A 24,029-nucleotide genomic window follows, 5' to 3' on the forward strand; every position below is an offset into this window, starting at 1 on the left:
CAAGACCCTGTCTCCAAAAAAAGCAACACGGGGCTGGGCACAGTGGCTTATACCTGTAATCCCAACACTTTGGGAGGCCAAGGTGGGAGGATTGATTGAGCTCTAAAGCTCAAGGCCATCTTGGTCAACACAGTGAGATGCCATCTCTACAAAAAGTGAAAAAAATTAGTCAGGCATGGTGGCACATGCCTGTAGTCCCATCTACTCAGGAGGCCGAGGTGGGAGGATTGCTTGAGCCTGGGAGGCAGAGGTTGCAGTGAGCCAAGATTGTACCACTGCACTCAAGCCTGGGCGACAGAGACAGAATGAGACTGTCTCAAACAAATAAACAAAACAAGATTGATACACAAATATTTGTAGCATCTTTATTCATAATAGTAAAAGCAAAAAGGAAACAACCAATATATACTAAAACTTCGATAGAGAGTATATGGATAAACAATGTTGGTATATCCAAACAGTGGAAAGCAACTCAGTCACCAATAAAAAGGAATGAAGAATTGATATACATAACACATTTATGTAAAATTCTAGGAAACATAAACTAGTATATAGTGAAAGATAGCAGAATCAGTTGTTACCCAGCATGGGGTGAGGACCAGGGGAGTGGGAGGAAAGGGGTACAAAGGGGCATGTAAACTTTTGGGATGATAGATATGTTCGTTATCTTGATTGTGGTGATGATTTCATGTGTGTATGAATGTGTCAAAACATATCAAATTGTATACTTTAAGTATTTGAAGGTTATGTGTGTCAGGCACCAGGATGATAGGGAAACTGTCAAAACTCTTCAAACTTTTTTTTTTTAAATAAAATCTTTGGTGGCTTTCTCTTTCATTCCAAGTAAAAACTGAAGTCTTTTCGTTTTGGCCTACAAGACTATATGTGATGTGACTCACCCCTTGTGGCTTCCTCCCTGACCTTGTCTCCTCCCACTTCAACTCTTATTCACCATGAGCTCCAGACACACTGGCCTCTTAGTGGTTCCTCCAGCACACCATCCACACTCACATCTCAGGGCCTTTGCACCTGCTGTTCCCTCTGCCAAAACACTCTGTCTACAAGTACCCATATGGCTTTCTCCTCTTTTCCTTCAAGTCTCTGCTCAGTGTAATGTCCACTGTCCACCAGTACCATCATAGCCTGTCCCCTGTCCCTGCTTTATGTGTCTTCCCTATTGTCTCTATTTTTCCTCTTTTTAAGCTTCATGAATACATGGTCTTTGTTTTACTCACTCATGTAGTCCCAATACCAAAAACAGTGCCTGGCACTATTAGGCAAATGTTTGTTGCATAAAATATTTATAGAATCAATTTAAAATGAAATCTAAGGAGTAAAGTACACTGATTAAGTGTGTAGGCCCTGGAACTGAAGTGCCTGACTTCTAATTCCAGTTTAATCACTTACTAACTGGGTGATCCCAAGCAAAATCTGACCCTCTCTCTCTCTCTCAGTTTACTTATCAATAAAATAGAGAAAATGATAGTACCTACCTCATAGCATTGTTTTAAGGAATAAACAATAATAAATAAGTGAATGTTAGCTGTTATTATGACTATATTATTATTGTTTCTTTCTTTTTTTTTTTTGAGACGGAGTCTCGCTCTGTCGCCCAGGCTGGAGTGCAGTGGCCGGATCTCAGCTCACTGCAAGCTCCGCCTCCCGGGTACACGCCATTCTCCTGCCTCAGCCTCCCGAGTAGCTGGGACTACAGGCGTCCACCACCTCGCCCGGCTAGTTTTTTGTATTTTTTTAGTAGAGACGGGGTTTCACCGTTTTAGCCAGGATGGTCTCAATCTCCTGACCTCATGATCCACCCGTCTCGGCCTCCCAAAGTGCTGGGATTACAGGCTGGAGCCACCGCGCCCGGCCTATTGTTTCTATTTTTATTGTGTGTTTCCTAAGCACTTGGTTTTGTTTTGTTTTTTGTTTGTTTGTTTTTTGGGCTACTTGAGGCAGGGTCTCACTCTATCTCTCAGGCTAAAGTGCAGTGGTACAGTCATAGCTCATCATACATAGTCTCAAACTCCTGGGCACAAGCAATCCTTCTGCCTCAGCCTTCTGATTAGCTGGGACTACAGGCATCCACCACCACGCCTCACTAATTTTTTTTATTTTTTGTAGAGCTGGAGTCCCACTGTGTGCTCAGGCTGGTCTTGAACTCCTGGCATCAAAGAATCTTCTTACCTCAGCCTCAGAAAGTGCTGGGGTTGTAGGCATGAGCCACTGTGCCTGGACCTAGGCACTTGTTAAGCTGAATTTTTCTATCACATTATTTTTGTACATAGTTTAGAATGTTAAATTGTTCTATAAACTTATAACAAAATGCAGTGGGTCCCAGCCCTATTCTTTACCATTCTCTAATTTCACTCTTGAAAGGAAACTACTCTTAACTGTTTTAGCTATGTCTTCTGTTGACCTCTGTATTTCTAGTATTGCATATTTATATTGCTGTTTCTTGAAGTTTTCAGTTTAATAGTGCCTGTTGACTTTTTAAAAATTCATTTTATTTTAATTTTTGTGGAGACAGAGTAGGTATATATATTTATGGGGTAGGTGAGATGTTTTGTTACAGGCATGCAATGCATAATAATCACATTATGGAAAATGGGGTATCCATCCCCGCAACCATTTGTCCCTTGTATTACCAATAATCCAGTTAGACTTGTTATTTTAAAATGTATAATTAAATTATTATTGACTATAGTCACCCGTTGTGCTATCAAATACTAGGTCTTATTCATTCTTTCTATTTGTTTTGTACTCATTAATTATCCCACATCCCTGCTACTCTCCCATTCCCCTTCCCAGTCTCTGGTAGTCATTCTTCTAGAACTCTCTATCTCCATGAGTTCAATTGTTTTGATTTTCAGATCCCCCAATTAAGTGAAAAGATGATGATACCTCATTGTGGTTTTGATGTTTGTCTTTCTGTGCCTGGCTTATTTCACTTAGAGTAATCAATTCCAGTTCTATCCATATTGTTGTAAATGACAGAAAACCATTATTTTTAGTGGCTGAATACTACTCCATTATGTATATGTATCACATTTTCTTTATCTGTTCATCTGTTGATGGACACTTAGGTTGCCTCCAAATCTTGGCCATTGTGAACTGTGCTGCAACAAACATGGCAGTGCAGGTATCTCTTTGATACACTGATTTCCGTTCTTTTAGGTACATACCCAGCCATGGGATTGCTGGATCATATAGTAGCTCTATTTTGAGTTTTTTGAGGAACCTCCAAATTGTTCTCCATAGTGGTTGTACTAATTTACTTTCCTGCCAACAGCATTAGAGGGTTCCGTTTTCTCCACATCCTTGCCAGAATTCGTTATTACCTCATTTGGATATAAGCCATTTCAGCTGGAGTGAGATGATATCTCATTGTTGTTTTGATTTGCACTTCTCTGATGATCAGTGATGTTGAGCACCATTTCATATGCCTGTTTGTCATTGTATGTCTTCTTTTGAGAACTGTCTATCCAAATCTTTTGCCCATTTTTTAAATAAGATTACTAGATTTTTTTTTTTTTCTTGTAGAGTTGTTAGAGCTCCTTTTTTTTCTGGTTACTAATCCTTTGTCAGGTGGGTAGTTTGCAAATATTTTCTCCCATTCTGTGAGTTGTCTCCTCACTTTGTTGATTGTTCCCTTTGCTGTGCAGAAGCTTTTTAATTTGATGTGACCCCATTTGTCCATTTTTGCTATGGTTGCCTTTGCTCATGGGGTATTACTCAATAAATTTTTGCCCAGCTCAAAGTCTCCAGCTATTATTGTATTGGGGCCTATATCTCTCTTTAGCTTTAATAATATTTGCTTTATATATCTGGGTGCCCCAGTGTTGAGTGCATATATATTTAAAACTGTTAAACCCTCTTGCTGAATTGACCCTGTTATCATTACGTAATCTTCTTTTTCTCTTCTTACAGTTTTTGTCTTGAAATCTATTTTATCTCATATAAATATAGCAATCCTGCTCTTTTTTGGTTTCCATTGGCATGGAGTATCTTTTTCCATTTCTTTATTTTCATTCAATTTGTGTCTTTACAGGTGAAGTGTATTTCTTGTAGGCAACAGATCATTGGTTCTTGAATTTTTATCCATTCCGCCACTCTCTGTCTATTGACTGGAGAGTTTAGTCCATTTACATTCAGTGTTATTATTGATAAGTAAGGACTTACTCCAGCCATTTTTTATTTGTTTTCTGGTTGTTTTGTGATCTACTCTTCCTTCTCTTTCTTGTCTTCCTTTTAGTGAAGGTGAGTTTTCTCTGGTAATACGATTTAGTTATTTGCTTATTTTTTATGTATCTGTTGTAGGCTTTTTGATTAGAGGTTACCACTGAGGCTTGCAAACACTATTTTATGACACATTATTTTAAGATTATAACAACACTGTTTACATAAAGAAAAAAGAAAACTAATTAAAAACGATGCCTCAACCTTATTCCTCCACTTTTTGACTTTTTGTTGTTTCTATTTGTATCTTCTTGTACTATGTCTTGAAAAATTGTTGCAGTTATTATTTTTGATTCTTTCATCATTTAGTCTTTCTACTTCAGAGTAGTTTAGACATCATAATTACAGTGTTATGATATTCTGTGTTTTTCTGTGTACTTACTATTACCAGTGAATTTTGTACCTTTAGATGATTTCTTATTGCTCATTAATGTCCTTTTCTTTCAAACTGAAAAACTCCCTTAGCATTTCTTGTAGGATGTGTCTGGTGTTGATGAAATCCCTCAGGTTTTGTTTGTCTGGGAAAGCCTTTATTTCTCCTTCATGTTTGAAAGATATTTTCACCAGATAAACTATTCTAGAGTAAAAGTTTTTTTCCTTCAGCATTTTAAATATGTCATGTCACTCTGTAAGATTTCCACTGTAAAGTCTGCTGCCACATGTATTGGAGTTCCATTGTATGTTACTTGTTTCTTTTCTCTTGCTGCTTTTAGGGTTCTTTATTTTATTCTTCACCTTTGGGAGTTTGATTATTAAATGCTTTGAGGTAGTTTTCTTTTGGTTAAATCTGTTTAGTGTTCTATAACCATCTTGGACTTACATATTGATATCTTTCTCTAGGTTTGAGAAATTCTCTGTTATCCCTTTAAATACACTTTCTACCCCTATCTCTTTCATTTCCCACTTTTGAAGGCCAATTACTTTCATACTTGCCCTTTTGATGCTATATTCTAGGTCCTGTAGGTGTGCTTCATTGTTTTTTATTCTTTTGTCTTTTGTCTCTTCTGACCATATGTTTTTATCCTGTCTTCAACTCACCAATTTTTTTTCAGCTTGATCTATCCTGCTTTTCATTATTTCAATCTCTTTATTAAATTAGTCTAATAGAATTTTGAATTCTGTCTTTGTATTATCTTGAATGTCTTTGAGTTTCCTCAAAATAGGTATTTTGAATTCTGTCTGTTGCTCCAGGATGGTCCCTGGTGCCTTATTTAGTTAATTTGGTGAGGTCACATTTTCCTGAATGATCTTGATACTTGTAGATGTTTGTGTCTGGGCAGTGAAGAATTAGGTGTTTGTTGTAGTCTTCTCAGTCTGGGCTCTTTTGTACCCATCTTTCTTGCAAAGGCTTTCCAGATATTCAAAGGGACTTGGATATTGTAGTCTAAGCTGTAGTGCTTTAGGCGGCATCCCAAGAACAGTAACACTGTGGTTCTTGCAGACTTGTAGAGGTATTGCCTTTGTAGTCTTAGACGAGATCTGGGAGAATTATCTGGATTACCAGGTAGAGATTCTTCTTCTCTTCCCTTTCTTTCTCCCAATCACACATAGTTTCTCTCTTGCTCTGAGTCTCATGAAGCTAGCAGTAGAGTGACACAAGCATCTCCTTGAACACCACCAGAAAGACTGTGGGTCAGACTTGAAGCCAGCACAGCATTAGGTCTTGCCCAAGGCCTGTTGTAACCACTCCCCCTTACCCCAGGGGGGTCCAGAGGTGCCATGTGGGAGCCAGGGAGTAGAATCAAAAAGCTTAGAAGTCTACCTGGTATTCTATTAAACTCCGCTGATTTGGCACTCACACCACTAGTTGCAGTCCTTCCCACTCTTTCCTCCCCTTTCCAAAGGCAGAGGATCCTCACCCCATGGCCACTCCTACCACAGGCCCATGGGGAGTACTGCCAGACTATTGCCAATGTTCCCTTAGGCCCAAGGGGTCTTCGGTCAGCTTGTGGTGGATGCTGCCTGCCTAGGACTCACTCTTCAGGGCAGTGGGATCCCCTCTGGCCCAGGACAGGTCCAGAAATGCCACACAGGAACCAAGTTCTGGAATCATGGACCCCAAGATCCCACTTGGTGCTCCGTGCCCCTGTGGCCAAGCTGGTACCTAAGGTGCAAGACAAGTCCTCTTTACTTTTCCTTCTGCTTTTCTCAAGCAGACAAGTCAGCACAGCTGGGAATGTGCTGAGTCTCTCTTGAAGCCAGCAAGTCTCAGAGGCTCACCCAAGGCCCTCAGTGTGGTAGCTAGGTATCGCTGCTTGTTATACAGGGCCCAAAGGCTCTTCAGTTAGCAAGTGATGAATCCTGTCAGAACCAAGTCCTTCCCTTCAAGGCAGTGGGTTCCCTTCTGGCCCAGGATATATCTAGAAATGTCATCCAGGAGCTAGGCCCTGGAAAGAAGGCCTCACGACTCTGACTGGTCCCCTATCCTGCTGTGGCTGAGCTACTATCCAAGATGCAAGACAAAGTCCTCTCCACTCTTCCCTCTCATCTCCTTCAGAAGAGGAAAGGGATCCCTTTTGGAGTTATGAGTTATGCAGTTTGGGGTTAGGAGAGGAGTGATGCTAGCACTCCCTTAACCACCCCTGCTAGTGTCTCAGTATGTTGCATGCCCCGCCAGTCCACTACCTCTGGGCCCAGTTCAGAACTAGGACTCTCCTAGGAGTTGGAGTCTTTGTGGCATAGACTGCCTTTCAAATTTATTTAAAGCCCCAGAGTACTTTAGCTTATGGTTGCGAGGTTTGCAGAAACTCAAGTTTGGACTGCTAGGATTGGTGATTCCCCTCTGGCTAGGGCTGGTTTAAATGTTTCCTCCGTGGGCAGGCGTCAGCTGAGTTTGGTTCCGTTTTGATTTCTGCTATAACAGGGCAGCACTGGGTTCAGTGCCTCACAATTGCTGTGCTCTCCCTCACCCCCGAGCATAGACATGCTCTTCATACTACACCGCCACTGCCAGGGAATAGGGTAGCGGCAGCATCAGTGATTCAAGACTGTTTTTCCTGCCTCTTCAGTGCATTTTCCAGCAGTATGAAGTTAAATCCAGGTATTGTGAATGCTCACCTATTTGTGGTTGTTATGAATGCGCTTCTTAAATTGGTGTCCTGGAGGGGGTGGCAATTGGTGAAGTCTTCTATTCTGCCATCTTGCTCCACCCCAAGTCTTGTGCATATTGATCTGGATTTATTTCCCTCTTTCTCCCAGACCAAATAAATATCCATTGTTTTCATTAATATGATTATCTACGTAGATATTCACAGATACATCACTTTTAGTTGTTGTGATTATCATTGTTTTGTTTCTTATTTGCTTTTTGTTCTATGTGCCTATCCCTAACTCATCAGATGCCTCTTGACAGAAGCTGGACACCTCTCAGTTATTTTTCTTGGTGGCATCTCTCTTGGAGCCCTGCATTTTTCAGGCTCATGCTGGACTGTTTGCTCTCTGGACCTGCTGCACATCTAATGTCCTGGCATCTCTCTTAACTATCATGCTTGAGATTTCCTTCGTATATCCCCTGTGTGGGATTTTATGTGCCCTAGATCCAATGGCATTATTTTTCTTCAGCTTTCCCAGAAGAGAACAGAGATGGTTAAATTTATGGAATTTTGCATGTCTGAAAATGTCTTTATTCTTGTCTCACATTGATTGATTTAGCTGGGAATTGAATTCCAGTTTGAAAATTCTTTTGCCTCAGGGTTTTGAAGGCATTGCTCCAATGTCTTTCAGTTTTCAGTGGTTACCATTTTCTCTGTGCTCCTAATTTTTCAGTATTGGAGCACCCTTAAATGATCCTCTAACTTTTTAAACTTTTCTTTTATGTATTTTTTCTTGGAAGATTTAGGGGCAGTTTTCTCAACACTCAGCCCCAAGTAACTTAATTATATTTAAAATTATCTTATTCTTTTCATTTCCAAGATCTCTTCTTATATCTCTAATTTTTTGTTTGTTTGTTTGTTTGTTTTGTTTTGTTTTTTGAGATGGAGTCTTGCTCTGTCGCCCAGGCTGGAGTGCAGTGGCGCAATCTCGGCTCACTGCAACCTCTGCCTCCCAGGCTCAAGCAATTCTCCTGCCTCAGCCTCCCAAGTAACTGGGATTACAGGCATCTGCCACCACATCCGGCTAATTTTTGTATTTTTACTAGAGATGGGGTTTCACCGTGTTGGCCCGGCTGGTCTCAAACTCCTGACCTCAAGTGATCCACCCGCCTCAGAGTCCCAAAGTACTGCAATTACAAGCGTGAGCCACTGTGCCCAACCTTCTCTTGTTTCTTTGAACATTCCTTTCATACCTTCTTTTTATTGATTTGTGAGTGCGTATTTTTTCTTCTCTCTGAAGCCTTCAGTTTTGTTAGGCATAGGGCAACTTGAAAAGGTGAAACAGATGTGTAAGAAGAGAAAGACTACTCATGTTTAATTCTTGTTACAAGTTTTGTTAAATGCAAGATAAAAGTTCTTCACTTTTCCTATTTATATTCATTTTTCTATGTTACTCTTCAATCCATTTTCTTTCTTAGTATTTTTAATAGTATCTTGACTTTTCTTACCCCTTTTGGATGAGTGACTGCACTTCCCTTTTTCAACTTGTAGAAAAACATATAGGTTAGAGAAGAGAACTATAATGCATTAAATCAATAAATTGTAGGATCATTTACTCCCAAAATATACCAAGCAGATGAAAAAAGATAAATGCATAAACGGTCCACTGTTCATGATTCAAAGCCAAGACTTTGAAGTGCATGACTAAAGCATGCCCTTAACGTAGGCATTCCTCACAAAAGCACTGAATAAAGTGCTATGCAGTTATGGCTTTAGTCTTTGGAATGTAGGACATCTCACCCTCAACTCCTCAGGGGAGTTTTCAGGACCTCTGTAAAAAGGGATTTGGGGACATATTTACCAATGCCACTTACTGTAATTCACTTTTGTGGTGGTTTTCTTTATGTCCAATTTATGCCATTTCTCCTTTTTTGCCACATTCACATTAATTTTCATCTAGACTCTTAATTATGAGTGCAAAAGAATTGTCTCCCAACTCTTTGACCTTTCTATATCTAACAATCCAAACAAGTGACCTTTATAATTTCCTTTAAACAAATAACTCATTTTAACTATTTTAATCCTTTCTATCAGGAAGTTCTACTTCATCCATAATGGACACTGTATTCTTCGAGGTATCCTATACTTCTCTCTTTTCCTAAAAGGGCAGGGTTCCTGTGGGTTTCCTAACTTGCTTCTCATGCTTCACTATCTCCTCTCGTGGAATCAATTACCATAAGCAGTGCCCATCATTACATGCCATTTCATCATATCCTGAATGTTAATATTCACTACTAATAAAGTATTGATTCACTGTATTTGCTCATACGTTTATTGTAAATAACATTCTTATTCTTCTCACATAGTATGCATAATGGGTCCTATAATCAAATTTCAAGGGAGAAACATGCTGATTTTTAATACGGATTTAATTTATCTAATTGATTCAAGTGATATTAGTCTTATAATCTTTCTTTTAGTTTATTGTTTCATTTTTATTTCCTGAGAGGTGTCCTTATCATAAAGTAGATGTGTCAGATAGTGAGTTATGTGAGGAATTGTCATCATGACATTATTTTCACATATTTATTTGATGTGTTTTCCCGAGATTTAGCCTCATAGTCCCTAGAGTTACGTGTTTCCTGTCTCATCTTCTTCCACGTTGCTTATATCATGTTGATTATTTCCTTCTATACTTCCGTTTGATAAGTCCATGGGTTTTTTTTTTTTTTTTACAGTCATTCTTCCATTTCTTCAGTGTTTTCTGTCCATTTGCCTACTATGAAGTTGTATCTTAGTTTTGTCGTCTCTTATCTGTCTAATATTTTATGGATATCTCAGGGTTTGTTCATGCCGTTCTGTCACTTTTATATACCTCAAAACCTTTGAAAGGCATGACTACAACTCAGGAAAACATGAAATTCTTTTCATAAATAAATGAATAAAAGCATACTCAGTTGTTATTTTTTTAAAAAAAGAACTACCTATTACCTGTCACTTTCAATATTTAGTAATCAACAGGCATGGTTTTTGAGTGGTCATTACATGCAAGCAGTTATTAAAGTGAACACACACACAAATACACACATGTACACACACACACAGAGAGAACAAAACCTTGAGCCAATGCACCTAAGTGTTTTTTAGAGAGAAATACTAGTGATGTCTAGATTTATTAAGCAAGTTCACTGTGCACCAGTTACCAACTTATCTAGTCTACTAAGGCAGAACACACTCACGTGCCACAGGTTATATGAAGCAGAGTGATTACTCACAGATAGGTAGTAAGGGACAAAAGCTTTTATGATCCATTGTGAGCCAGCCTCCCAAGGCTCAGGAAAGCTGCCTGGGGCTGATAGAGTTTCCTCAACGCATGCCCAGTCGCACCACAGCTAAGGGATCCAGAAAGTAAGCATGCCCTGGGTTATATACCTTAGTGGGGAAAGAACTTGCTGTGCTAAAGAGTTGAAGGACATCCTGTTTCTAGGGGGGACTAGGACAATGCCAAAGCCATTTCAGCCAGTTCCTCCCTCTGTACATTCTTTCTCCAGTTATTCTTGAGGACTACAGGTGAGAAAGCAGGGAGAACAGTTCTGCAATTTCAATCCTTTTTTTCCTTGGTATTTCTGTATTTAAATATGATTTTATGCTTCACAAAATTAGAAGGACCTTTCGCACTGCTATCACCTCATTTTAGAGCTACAACTAAATAATGTCATGTTATTTCTCATGTCAGAAGCCTTTGGTTAGCACCAGAAAGTTCAATATAGCTTTTCCAAATTGAAAGTCTGTTGGGCCGGGCACGGTGGCTCACGCCTGTAATCCCAGCACTTTGAGAGGCCAAGGCGGGCAGATCATGAGGTCAGGAGATCGAGACCATCTTGGCTAACATGGTGAAACCCCGTCTCTATTAAAAATACAAAAAATTAGCCAGGCATGGTGACAGGTGCCTGTAGTCCCAGCTACTCGGGAGGCTGAGGCAGGAGAATGGCGTGAACCTGGGAAGTGGAGCTTACAGTGAGCCGACATCGGGCCACTGTACTCTAGCCTGGGCGACAGAGCAAGACTCTGTCTCAAAAAAAAAAAAAAGAAAGTCCATTGAAAACATGCATTAAGCGATGCCTAATACGAAGTGATACGGCATTTTTTAAAAGATCTTGCTCTTTTAACACATGTTTATGCTTATGATTAGTCTTTATTGCTGTAAGTATCCATGCAACAAACTTGATTATTTGTGGCAGCTTTATTCAACTGTTTAGATTCAAAGCCTTTCCTTATGGATATGGCACCATTTTTTTGAAGGAGTAGGGTTTGAATTTGCCGTGTTTTCTTACTTACATGATTTTTGTCATTTACTGTTATGAAGCACAAAAGCCAAATCATTCAGTAGCCTGACATGTAATTTGAAATCAAGTAAAAACATTTTTATTGCTGACATTATTAAATTGTACTTAATTTTTAAGTGTCTTTTAGAAACATATTTAATTCACTTTTACTTAGTTGCTAAATGCATTATATTTTTCACTTTTCATCTACTTAATGTCAAATGATTTGATCATCCATGGATTCCATGTGACATAATTTCTTAGGTTGTCTATTAATAATGAGAAGAAAGAAACTTTTTCTCCTGTCATTTTGCCTGATTAGCAATACAAGGAGTTTCCTAAAATGAAAAAAACAAAAATGACAATAGATTTAATCAGAGAAACAAAACAGATCTCATCACGTTCATGTCAACCCTCTTCCATCAAGTTAGAAAGAACATTCCTATTTACTTTAATACAGAGCACATTCGTTTTTATATGATACAGATCACTGTATTTTGTTGCGGATGTAACAGATAGAATTACAGCTGCTCTTTATTTGATCATCTAAAGATCCAAAGATGTTCAAGGATTCGGTTTACTCAGTCTTCCCCATACTGTCATTTGTTGTTTGGAAAGGAGACATAATTTGCAACAGATACAAAACTATTTGTCATTTTGCAGATTTGCCAAAAGTAAATGAAACTATTAATTATGAAATTTTTGAGCAGCTGTTAATAAATTGGGATTGGGTAACTATTCATTAGAGCACTGCTTAATGACATGGGCTATATTTGTTTAATGTTGCTTTTCCCAGAAATATATCAACAAAATTAAGTATATCAACAAAAAATGATGCTTTATTTTAATGATTTAAGTTGTCTATCCTACCTTAGTAAATTTAGGATTTTAAAACAAATTATCTTTTGTCATATTTTAAAGCAAATTCTATCACTTGACATTTTATATTTTGTATATTTTATATTTATATGTCCAAAATAATGGTTTAAAACTGCTTTTAAACTAACTTTAAAAGTAAAATTTCTAGTTTATTCTCATTTTTTCCCTTCCATACCTAAAATTAGCATTAGATTTTATTGTTGTAAAAAAGTTTAGCCTTTCAGATAGAAAAATGTCTTAGATTTTTTTATTCATTCTTATGTATACATGAATGATTAGAAAGTATTCACATATTTGCTTTAATTCGAATGTATACATTCTATATTTGTTTAATTGGAATGCATTTAATTACATGTATATTCCAATTAGAAAAATGGCATCTAAGTATAGAGATCCTTAGAGTAGAATAATTGGAAGCATACCACATATACAACATAAAATGGTTTTTAAGGGATTTAATTAATCTGTTTTACTCTATATAACCAAATTATTGTATTATATAAAACTACACTATTATCAAATTGCCAGTTCTCATGCTTTCTGTCCTTTTGGCATCCTGAAATTCTTCCTTGCCAAGATTTTAAACTAATGATCATAGAGGGTTATTTTAAATTGTCATTACACTAAATAAAATTAGTTATCAGCCACTTAGAATTTTGGAGGTTGCTTTTCAGTTTTATATGAAAAACCGACACAGAAAAAAAGGAATTTGACATTTAGAAATAAGTAATATGCCCAGTAGGTGGTAAATAAAAGAAAAACAAAACACTACTACTAACTAGTGAAACTCTTATTACTTATATCTTCTCTTTTTCTGGTAGATGAACTAGATCTTTTCAAATGACAAAAGTATGCACAGCCTCTCATCTCTAGGATTGCAGTTGAATTTGGCCATGGTCACTAATGATGGAAAATAGTTGGCATGTGAAAGCTGTTCCAGTGACCCTTAGCTGAAATGAATTTGTGGTCTAAAGTCCATTTCCTTAGGGACAGGTGTTTGTTTCACAGTTGGCACTCTCCAAATTGGTCCTGTGATTAAATGGGCATGGACACAGAACTAACCTTTAACTCCCAGAGATGATTCTCCTAGGAAATGATTAGGATACACCTGCAGGCCCATATCACAACAGCTTGTATCACTACTGCAGCCTGGGTTATAACTTCATTATGAGTACATTTGGGGATCTGTTAATCCAATGTGTATGTGCCAGAATATTTCCCAAAACAAACAAGCAGTACTAATTTATTAATAAGATAATCACTGTAAAAATTAATATTTTAAATCAGCAAAATAATAAACAACACCTGCTGCTTGATAATTTGTACTTTACAGTCCTCAGGAAAAAACCTATTAAATTCATCTGCCACACTGAAAATACTTTCAATTTTAAAATATTACTTTATGTCTACAGAAATCACATCAACCCTTGAATATTTACTGCTCATAATATAACAAGAATTATTCTGCAATCCAAAAATTTAATACATATATAAGTATAATTAGAATGTTTTACTATATAATGAATAAAAATATTCAAATATTAAATATTTGGCTATCACTCATTTTAGATAATTTTCATTTCCTTTCAATTACAGGAACAATTTAAAAATAGCAAGATAATGTCCTAAAAGTTAGAATTATGCTTTTAAAAGAATCAATTTCTTTATAATCAGTACCTTTCCTTTGCCTTTTTTTGTAGAAATAATTGTTTTTCAAATTGTTTTTCATCATTCCTTAGTGATTTGTTTGTATATCAAGATATTGGTGGGAATTTACCTTTGTTTATTTCATATACTTCTGATCAGTTCCAACTCATGCCCAATTATATTACACTAAATTAACATAATTCAACAGATGTTGATATTTAAATGTTTTCTGGCATTCAAATCTTGGACAGCTGTCTTCGAGCTTGGGGAAAAGGCAAACATTTAGAGTTAAATGCTGAACATATGCTTAAATTACTAATTAGAAAGATGGAATAAAAACTATGTATTATCCTTTCTAAGGACAATAAACCTCAGATAAAGATTTTTGTAATCTTTTTAAATCAAGTTACAGTCCAGGGGTCTATGCAGACTAGATTTAGACCTCATGAATAACTTAATTTAATTTCAAATTTAGTCACTTAAAAATTATGAAGAGTCTCTTTCATTAAGCCTTGAAAAAGCTGTAATGACTTATACTGGCAATCTTAAGGCTTGAAAAGATGCTCTTTCACTTACATTGTCAAGATGATGAAAGCAATTTTTAACAATTTTTTTATACACAGAAATACAGAGAAAAACATGAACTCATTGTGTCTATTAACTGGCTTAGATAATTATCAACATGTGGCAAACCCTGTTTCATCGGTATCCCCCCGCCCCCCAACTCCTTTATTTCAACTGAAATACATCAGTGTGTTTCTCTAAAAGGTAACAGCTTCTTTAAAATAAAAAAAAAAAAAACAAGTCTCAGTATCTTTATCCCATCTATAAAAAATAACAATAATCCCTTAATATATATGAATATGTATATATGCAATTGATATTTACATTTCCTTTATTATTTTATTGCCTTATAATCTCTCAGATTTCCTTTGATATATAAATTCCCCTTCTCCAGCTCTCTCTCTCTCTCTCTGTGTGTGTGTGTGTGTGTGTGTGTGTGCGCGCGCGCGCACGCGTTCCTTGACATATTTTGGTTGAAGACATCGGGTGTTTGGCCTGTAAAATTTCTCACATATTGGAATGTTGCTGATTTTCTCTACATGGTGTCATTTAACATACTCCACTGTCCTCTGTGTTTCCTGTAATTGGTATTTAGATCTGGAGAACTGATTAGAGAATCAGGTTTGGTGTTTTGTTTTGTTTGGCAAGATTGTTCCAAAGGTGATATTGTATACTTCCCTCACTTATATCTCTTTCCGTGATTTATTTGCCATGATGATTATTGCCCAGATTTATTCATTAAGGGTTGCAAAATAGAGCTGTGTTAATTCTTTTAATATGTTCTTGTTACTTCTGTTGAAAACTTCCTCCTCTCCAACTACTCAATTACTTTAAGGTACAGATCATGTAGGAAAAGCAAGAGAAATACTTGATTCTTTCCCCTTATTAGATGTCAGTTTTCAAAATGAATTGGTTCCTAACATTTTCCAAAGGTGAACTCACTGATGTAAACACATTTGATGTGTTTCCTCCATTAGTTAGAATTCTAATTGATGCAAAATTGTCCCATTTGTGGCCAATGGGAGATTATTTAAAGTAGTTGTGTGTTTTTTTGCTGCTAGTCTTTGCTTTCTGGTGTGTTTACATTTTCTAGGCTTTTTTTGGACCTTTTCTGACTTAGAATAGGAGTTACCCATTTCTCCAAGAAGCGCTGATTCTTTTACTATTATAGGAAATAGGTTTAGAAGCCAGAGTCTGGATGTTAGGAATGTCTCTGTTTCTAGGTCTTTTCAGATAAATGAGTTAGGATTTTTTTTTTAAGAAAAAAAATATTGATTCATACTGATAGTTCCAGTTCAAATTCAAGACTTTATTGTTTATACTTTCTGTCATTGATTTTAGTCTTTTTCCAACCATATTAAAAATATCACATCTTGATATCGGAACACTCATTTTATTTACCCCACCATACACAGACAGCAATCTCAGAATCACCATACTATCATCACTACCAGTAAAATAATCACTAAAAAGTGTTTTTTTCTTTTTTCTACATTTATTTGATACTTACTATAAGTACACTAGGAATATACAGTCATTTTCCTATGTTTTAAAGTAACTTGAAATAGTTTCTAAGTTTAGGTATGCCAATGTATAATTAGTGTCATTTTCAGCAACAGGTTTCTTTTTAATGTGTTTAATTTTGTTTTATAATAATATAAAAATACTCATGGGATCCATAATCAAATTTTCAGACAGTTATTTTCAAAGAAGTCTCGCTTCTACCTGGTTCCCTCCATTTGTTTCTTCCCCAAAATGGGTTTTGTTTTGCTTATGATTTATCCTTTTTTTTTTTTTTTTTTTTGAGACGGAGCCTCACTCTATCACCCAGGCTGGAGTGCACTGGCATGATCTTGGCTCACTGCAACGTCCGCCTCCCAGGTTTGTACAAGCGATTCTCCTGCCTCAGCCTCCTGAGTAGCTGGGACCACAGGCACCTGCCACCACACCTAGCTAATGTTTGTATTTTTAGTAGAGACAGGGTTTCACCATGTTGGCCAGATGGTCTCAAACTCCTGACCTCAGGCAATCTGCCTGCCTCAGCCTCGCAAAGTGCTGGGATCACAGGTGTGAGCCACCGTGCCCAGCGGATACATCCTTTCATTGGCTTTTGTTTCCCTGTTTTTAAGAGAAACAGACATCTGTCTTTCTCTCCCTCTCTTACTACTTTTACCTTTCTTTTTCTCCTTTCTCTTGCCCTCCTTCTCACTCTGGTATACCATTGGACTTAGAGGAAGCCTTTTTTTTTCCCCCCCTAATTTATTATTACCTGTTTATTATTACCTCTATATAACAGTCTTAGGCCCTTTCCCTTCCTTTTTGAGGCCCCTTGCTGCTGGTTCCCTACTGTGAGCAATGTTGAAGTTAGCTGGCCTCATGTGCCCTCCTTTCATTTGTTAATATCTGTAAGACAGTCAGGGAATTTATTTTATTTTTCCTATATACTTTTTATTTTCATCTATTTTTAGCCAGGCATGGTGGCTCATGCATGTAACCCCAGCACTTAGGGAGGCAGAGGCAGAAGGATAGCTTAAGCCCAGGAATTTGAGACCTGTCTGGGCCATATAGAAAGACCCCATTCTCCACAAAAAGGAAGAAAGAAAGAAAAAAACAGGTATTTTCATCCACTTTTAGGTAGTTATACTGTGTGTACATTGTCTGATACATACAGCCATTTAGTGCTATACTGCCTCCTTTTTTCTTTTTCAGTTCTAGTTTTATTTAGTTTTAGTTCAATCCATTCAGTTTTAGTTCTGTAACTAAATATATTTTTAATGATCACCACAAAATCTTAAGTCAATGCTTTTTTACTGTTTTTGTCTGAAGTTCATTCTCTAGTTATTTCCTCTGGAAGTACTCATTTAAACAGTATTTCCTGAGTTCTTGCCTGTTATTAGCAGTTTATGCATGAACTGTATATTTAAAGGTCATTTTGGCCAGATACACAATCCATGGCTCATGTTTTCTTCTCTTAACTATCTTAAATATGTTACTCCAATGCCTATATAAAACGTTGCTTTCGATGTCTGATATAGTTTGATTTTCTTAGACATAAAAGTGACTTGGTTTTGCCTGGATGCTCAATGTGTATTTTCCTTTTCTTTAAAGACCAAGAGTTTTACTAGACTATATTCTAATGTTGATAATTTTAAGTGATTTTTCCCAGGGATGAAGTTATGCTTTTTTGGTAGGTAGTTATTATTGTTTTATGTATTAGTCTGTTTTCATGCTACTGGGAAGAAAAAGAGGTTTAATTGGATTTACAGTTCCACGTGGCTGGGGAAGGTCTCACAATCATGATGGAGAATGAAAGGCAGTTCTTACATGTTGGTGGCAAAAGAGAATGAGGAAGAAGCAAAAGCGGAAACCCCTGATAAACCAATCAGATCTCGTTAGACTCTTATTCGTTGTTATGAGAATTGCATGGGACAGACCTGCCCCTGTGATTCAATTACCTCCCCCTGGGTCCCTCCCACAACATGTGAGAATTTGGGGAGCTACAATTCAAGCTGAGATTTGGGTGAGGACACAGGCAAACCATCTCATGTTAAAGATAAATTTCAAGATTTTCTCCAATTATTGTTTATATTTGTTTTGTTTTGTTGCTTTGGCTTTGTTTTAAAAATTTCTTTTATACTCATATTGGATCTTCTTTGCCTGTCTTCTGTAGCTATCATTTTCTAATCCTTTTAATTTCTTTTTTATAATTTTTAAAGTTTCTATTTTTTGCCTTTTCCATTTTTATTATATTTTCATATTCTGTTTCTCCATCATATGGCTCACTCCTCTGTTCCTTTTAGTTTAGTTTCATTTCTGAAATAATTTTTTCCTTTTATTTCTAATTGCTTCCTGAATGCTATCATCTCTTCTTTTAAATCTTCCTTTTATCCAGTCCCTTTATTTCTCAACCTCTCTAGTTGTGACTTTTTCAAGTATCTTCTATCATTTCCTTAATTTCCTTTAACTTGTTTTAGAATTGTCAGGTGTAGTTTTCATTTTTGTGGGCATATCTTTCTAGAGTACTCTTACAGTCTCTAAGGACCTTATTTTTTTCTTTTAATAATCGTTCGTATTTAATTATCTGCAATGCTGTTCTAAATGAGGTTTCCTGTACTTTTAAGAAGGAGACCATGAGACAGGATAGCTTTCTAATTTCATGGTTTTATACCTCTTTCTTCTGTTGTTTTCACAAACCGGTCAAAATTCTGGCCTCATATTTTCCAATATCTGCCTCTTCTATTCCTCTCAGTATTTTTATCTAGACCTTCTGTTTCCTTTTCCCCTTGGCCTCTGTTTTGCTCCAGTTCACTTCTACTTCCACTGTTTTTCCTTGGTGTAGGATTTTTATCCTGGGAAATCACTTTAATTTTTTAACTTCAAGAATTTATATGATCCAACTAATCCAACATCACAGAACTATTACATCTTGGTCCTCTTGCACTCATTTATAAACTGGAATCTCTCAGAACACCTCTTAAGTTTAGCATCTGTTTTCATCTTGTCTCCCTATACTTTCCATTGAGTGGTAAAGCTTTGGAGGTTTTCCTGTGCTGGGGGCCATTTGCAGATTCCTCTGCTTTTTCCTACCCAGATGTTGATGTGGCATCTCATAGCTGCCAATAATTTATATCTAACCACCTGTTTGAGGATGAGAAGGGGAGGGTTTGGGGAATACCTTGTTGGCTAGGTATTGGTGTACAGGGGTTTTTGGTAATGCCACATGTTATTATATACATTCAACAACAGTGTCATTGCCACCATATTCCCAGAGTACTCTTAATTATGACTTTTCAGGACTTCTACATAGCATGTTTATTTTTAAGTAAGTAAATAAATTATTAGAGTGCTAAGTGGTCAGGGTTTTATTTCTTTTAGGATGATATTGTCTGTTCCTAGAAAAAAATGATGTTTCATACAGTCCTTCACACACCATTAAATGCCTTTTATTCTGAGTATGTGAAAGACATTAGGCTAGGTGATATGTGTGGAACCCAGATGCTATTCTGTCTGCATTCCAGGAACTTACATTCTGGCCAGAAAAACCTGGATTCTGTCTTTTACTCCTTTCAATCCTCACCCTTGTTCTCTTTATCCATTCTCCACATCAAAACCAGAATGACTTTTGGGGAATCCAAATCTATTTATGTATACTTAAACCTTGAACTCCTGGGCCCAAGATATCTTTCTGCCTGAGCCTCCCAAGTAGCTAGCACTAAAGTGAACATCACTGTTCCTGCCTTTTTTTTTTTCTTTTTTTTGAGTGATAAGGTCTTGCTATGTTGCCCAGGCTGGTCTTGAACTTCTGGCCTCAGGCAATCCTCCCATCTCAGCCTCCCAAAGTGCTGGGATTACAGGCATATATCATCCTGCTGACCTACTTAAAATTTCTTAATGGATTTTCATTGCCTTAAAACCAAGTCCTAAACGTGGCTTGCAAGGCCTTCCTGGTCTAGCCTTTCTTATTTTTTTCAGCCTCATATCCAATTACTTCTTACCTTGAATGCCATATGCCAGCTGCAGTGAACTTGTTTTACTTCCTCAAGTAAACTATACCCTCTCTATGGTAGATTTTAAGACTCATAAAAAAGATATAAAGTGTTGTGGGAAATCAGCTTGAGAAACTATAATTTGGTATGCTATGTTCTGCCATGTTAGCATAAATGACACTTTCATATTTTAGTTTGTAGAATACATTTAGACCTTATTAGCTACAAATAAATCCATTCTATTTCCTTTGTACTGTAACAATAAAATACGATCTCAACCACAGAGTTTCTCTACTCTTTTATACTTATGATTGGGCCTCAAAATTGCCAAATTATGCCGTATTCAATTTATTTTATACAAATTTCCTTTATGGGAAATTATGGGTAACATTTATTGAATGCATACGTGAGGCACACATTTCTTTAATCTTCACATCAACTCTGTGAGATTGGTTCTGCTATCATCTCCATTTTACACATGAGAAAGGCCAAGCATAAAAGGATTAACTAACTTGCCCAGGTTCACCCAAGTTGCTAAGTGAGGGAGCAGGAATTGAACTTTGTCTCTTTGGGCTGCAGAGTCCACACTCTTAACCGCTGTGCTCTTCTGCCTCACAAGATGAGTAGATGGGGAGGTGAGGAGGAATGAAAAAACAGATCATTTAAAATATACGACTTTAGTTGAAGAAAAAAATTTCCCCATCCTGTTTATAGCTAACACTATAATAGCTAAGATTCGTTGAGTATTAACGATGTATTTTAACTCATTTAATTTCCAATATTATCCTATGAAGTAGATATTCTTATTATCCCCATTTTACACAGGAGGAAACAGAAGGGTTAAATAGCTTTCTCAGGTCAAATGGTGGTTAATTTATACAGCAGCGTCTTTTTTTTTTTTTTTTTTGTCTTATTTCTATGCCATTTAAAAGTAAACTTGACTGCTTTCTGAAATCTGTTATCTTGCCTTTAATCAAAACTGTTGATTCTTCTAAAATAGCACTTAAACAGTATGTAGATTGATTTATGTGCAAAGAAAAGTGATATTTTGCAGTCATGACTAACCTGATCATTGTTGAATCATTTGACATTTGATTTCTGAAATTTACAAAACATAGAGACTTGTATGTTTTTCTAAAGAAAAGCATTGTGAAAATGAGAAGAGGAAAAGACAGTTTATATTTGAAGTTAATTTTTGTAGGGTAGTATTTTTCTCCATAAACATTTAAAATCAGTAGACCTCTTAAATACAGCACGTAATAGACCCAAATTAACAAAATTATAAACTGCCTTTGGTTCAAAGATCTTAATGTCAAAACTATCCTGAATATAAGCTCATGCTCCCCAACTTTCCAGTTATTTCAATTGAAGTTAATTAGGAGAATCCTGAAGTCCTCTTCCTCCCAGTTGTTGAACATTAATGTTCATGTACTCATCACAAGCCTCCTGATACCTCATCTAGCTATTACAGTATGTTTTATAGTCTAGTAAATATTTGCTAACAAGTCTGTAAAAGTTTTATGGATATAACATTTACCTACCAAAAACTATCATGGAAGAGGAGGGTCTGAAACCATTCTTTTCATAAAGTTACACTTAGCGAAATGCAAAATTATGTAGAAAGGGAAACATTTTAGAATAAAGGTACATGCATATACTGTGAAAACTAGCTTCAGTTAACAAGCTTAGTTTTGCAGATATTTATATTCTAAAGCCCAAGAAATGGACCAAATATGTTTTGTAGTGTTCTGTAACTAAGCATTTATATAGTAAAGAAATTGGAACCACAATAAAAAGACTGGTTAACATGAAAATAGATTACTAATTTTAAAAAACCCTGACATGCCTTGTTAAATTTTATTCAATAACTGTTTATTAAATACCTGATATGGTAAGGCACGTAACTGCTAAGGAAAATGTACTTAAAGAAATAAATCAGATGTGGGCCTTACTGCCTTCAAGGAGTATACAGTCTGGCTAGAATACTAGTTTGTGTACATATATAGCTGTAGTTTAAGGTAGAAAATACTGTTTACTCCCATGAGTAAGAGGTTATTTCTGGCAATGTGTATCAGAACAGTCTGCATAAAGGAGGTGGCATTTTAAGTGTGTCATAGGTTTCCAATTGAATTCTACCAATAAGCAATAATTTAACCTAAATGCAAGTAAGTTTGCATTTACATGGTAACACTGTCTGACATATTTCAAAATAGAAATAACTTCTTATATATTTCAAAAGTTTTTGATATTCTGGCCTAATATTAAGACATCTAGTCTTATCTTCTCAATATGGAGATAAAAGTAGCAAGCACATTTTTTCTTTGCTCTTTAGTAGTCCTACTCAGAAAATGTACATTATAGCATATAGAACTGTGACGTTATCATTACCATATTACTTTGCTCAACAAGCAAAGTCGTGGGACACTTTGCAGAAAATCAAAGCTGAACTCAGTCTTCAGCCTGTATTTGCCAACTCAATTATGCAAGTAAATTGTAGACTCTCTTGAATGAGTGAAGCCTGTCAACTTCAAGAGTTACCTTGGAAATGGATCCACATTTGACTCCATCTCTGCCTGAGAGCAACTTCCAGAATTGTGTCTATAGAGAATTATGGAGTGACCTTTTTCCATTGAATTCAATTTGTCAGTATGATTAATAAACTGCATAAATTAAATAAGATTTTTAAGGGGAATTTTAAATAATTGTGAATAGACAGATTTATAGAATTTACTAAAACTTGATGTGTGCAGAGAGGCGTCATCTCCTCCCACTGCTCCGTATGTGCCAACTCCAGTTATACTGAATTACCTACAGAAACATAGCAATGGCATGTCATGTGCACACTGAATGCCTTTGTGCCTCTGCAAATGTGTTCTCTCACCTAGGGGCCTAGAATGCTGTTATATGCTGGTTGGGGATTCTCTTTGAAAATTGGGTTGGAATCATTTTTCCCACTTGATCAATAGACTTGAACCCCTAGAAAATGAACATCGTATCTTTTTTATTTCTCAATAAAAAATGTATTTCCTGTCTGATGGCATAGGGCATGTCTTGCATTACATTTTCAACAGAAGTTTATTAAGTAGGGTATATTAAAGTAAGCTGGATGATGTAGTAAGGTAGAGGGGAAGAGTAGTTCCTTGGAGTCAAGAAAGCTTTGGCACAAATACAGTAACTTAACTTTCTGTTCATGGGATCTTTGACAAGTAACAGTTTCTCTGGACTTCAGATTCCTCAGATATGTAATGGGTTGTATGAAGATTACATTATGTAAAAATAACTGGCATAATACCTTTTATATAGTTGGAGCTCAGTGAGCCTGGATGTTTGTAGTAGTTCAGATAATAAATTCCAATACTTAAGAAACCAACATGTATTAAATGGAAAAATAAAAATAAATATGTATATTCTCCACATTGCTCTTTAAATTCTATTATTTCCTGTGCTGATGAAAGAAAAAATCTCAGCACGTATCTGCTCTAAAATGCTACCTCAGAACAGAACTTACAGCTTGGCTTAGAGTCTGAGATATCAAACAGAAGAATACAGTGAAAGGTCAATTCAACAAACATATCCAAATATCATATAGTGCACTAGATGAAGTAGATCCAAAAATGAGTACATGCATGGACTTCCCTCAAAAACATTAAGAATATTAGGAATATCTCATAATTTTATTCATAGATATTATAAATGGCAACCATAGTGTCCTAGGAAACGTTTAATAATAGTGTCATTATCAAAGAGAGAGTGTGGGATTATATCTGAATCTATAGTCTGTTTTGATAGGTTTTTTATGTGAGATCCAAGATATCATTTTAAGCAAATTACAGTAAGCATAATTGTTGAAACTCTAC

The 24,029-nt window shown here is 36.4% G+C and overlaps 1 protein-coding gene across 5 annotated transcripts in view; it reads left to right on the forward strand.

Annotated features, from left to right (window-relative positions):
• Positions 1-24,029, forward strand: part of GPATCH2 (G-patch domain containing 2) — a 201,804-nt gene that overhangs the window by 143,879 nt on the left and 33,896 nt on the right. The window lies entirely within an intron of this gene.

The sequence above is a fragment of the Papio anubis genome, chromosome 1 (assembly GCF_008728515.1).
Source record: "Papio anubis isolate 15944 chromosome 1, Panubis1.0, whole genome shotgun sequence".
Lineage (NCBI taxonomy): Eukaryota > Metazoa > Chordata > Mammalia > Primates > Cercopithecidae > Papio > Papio anubis.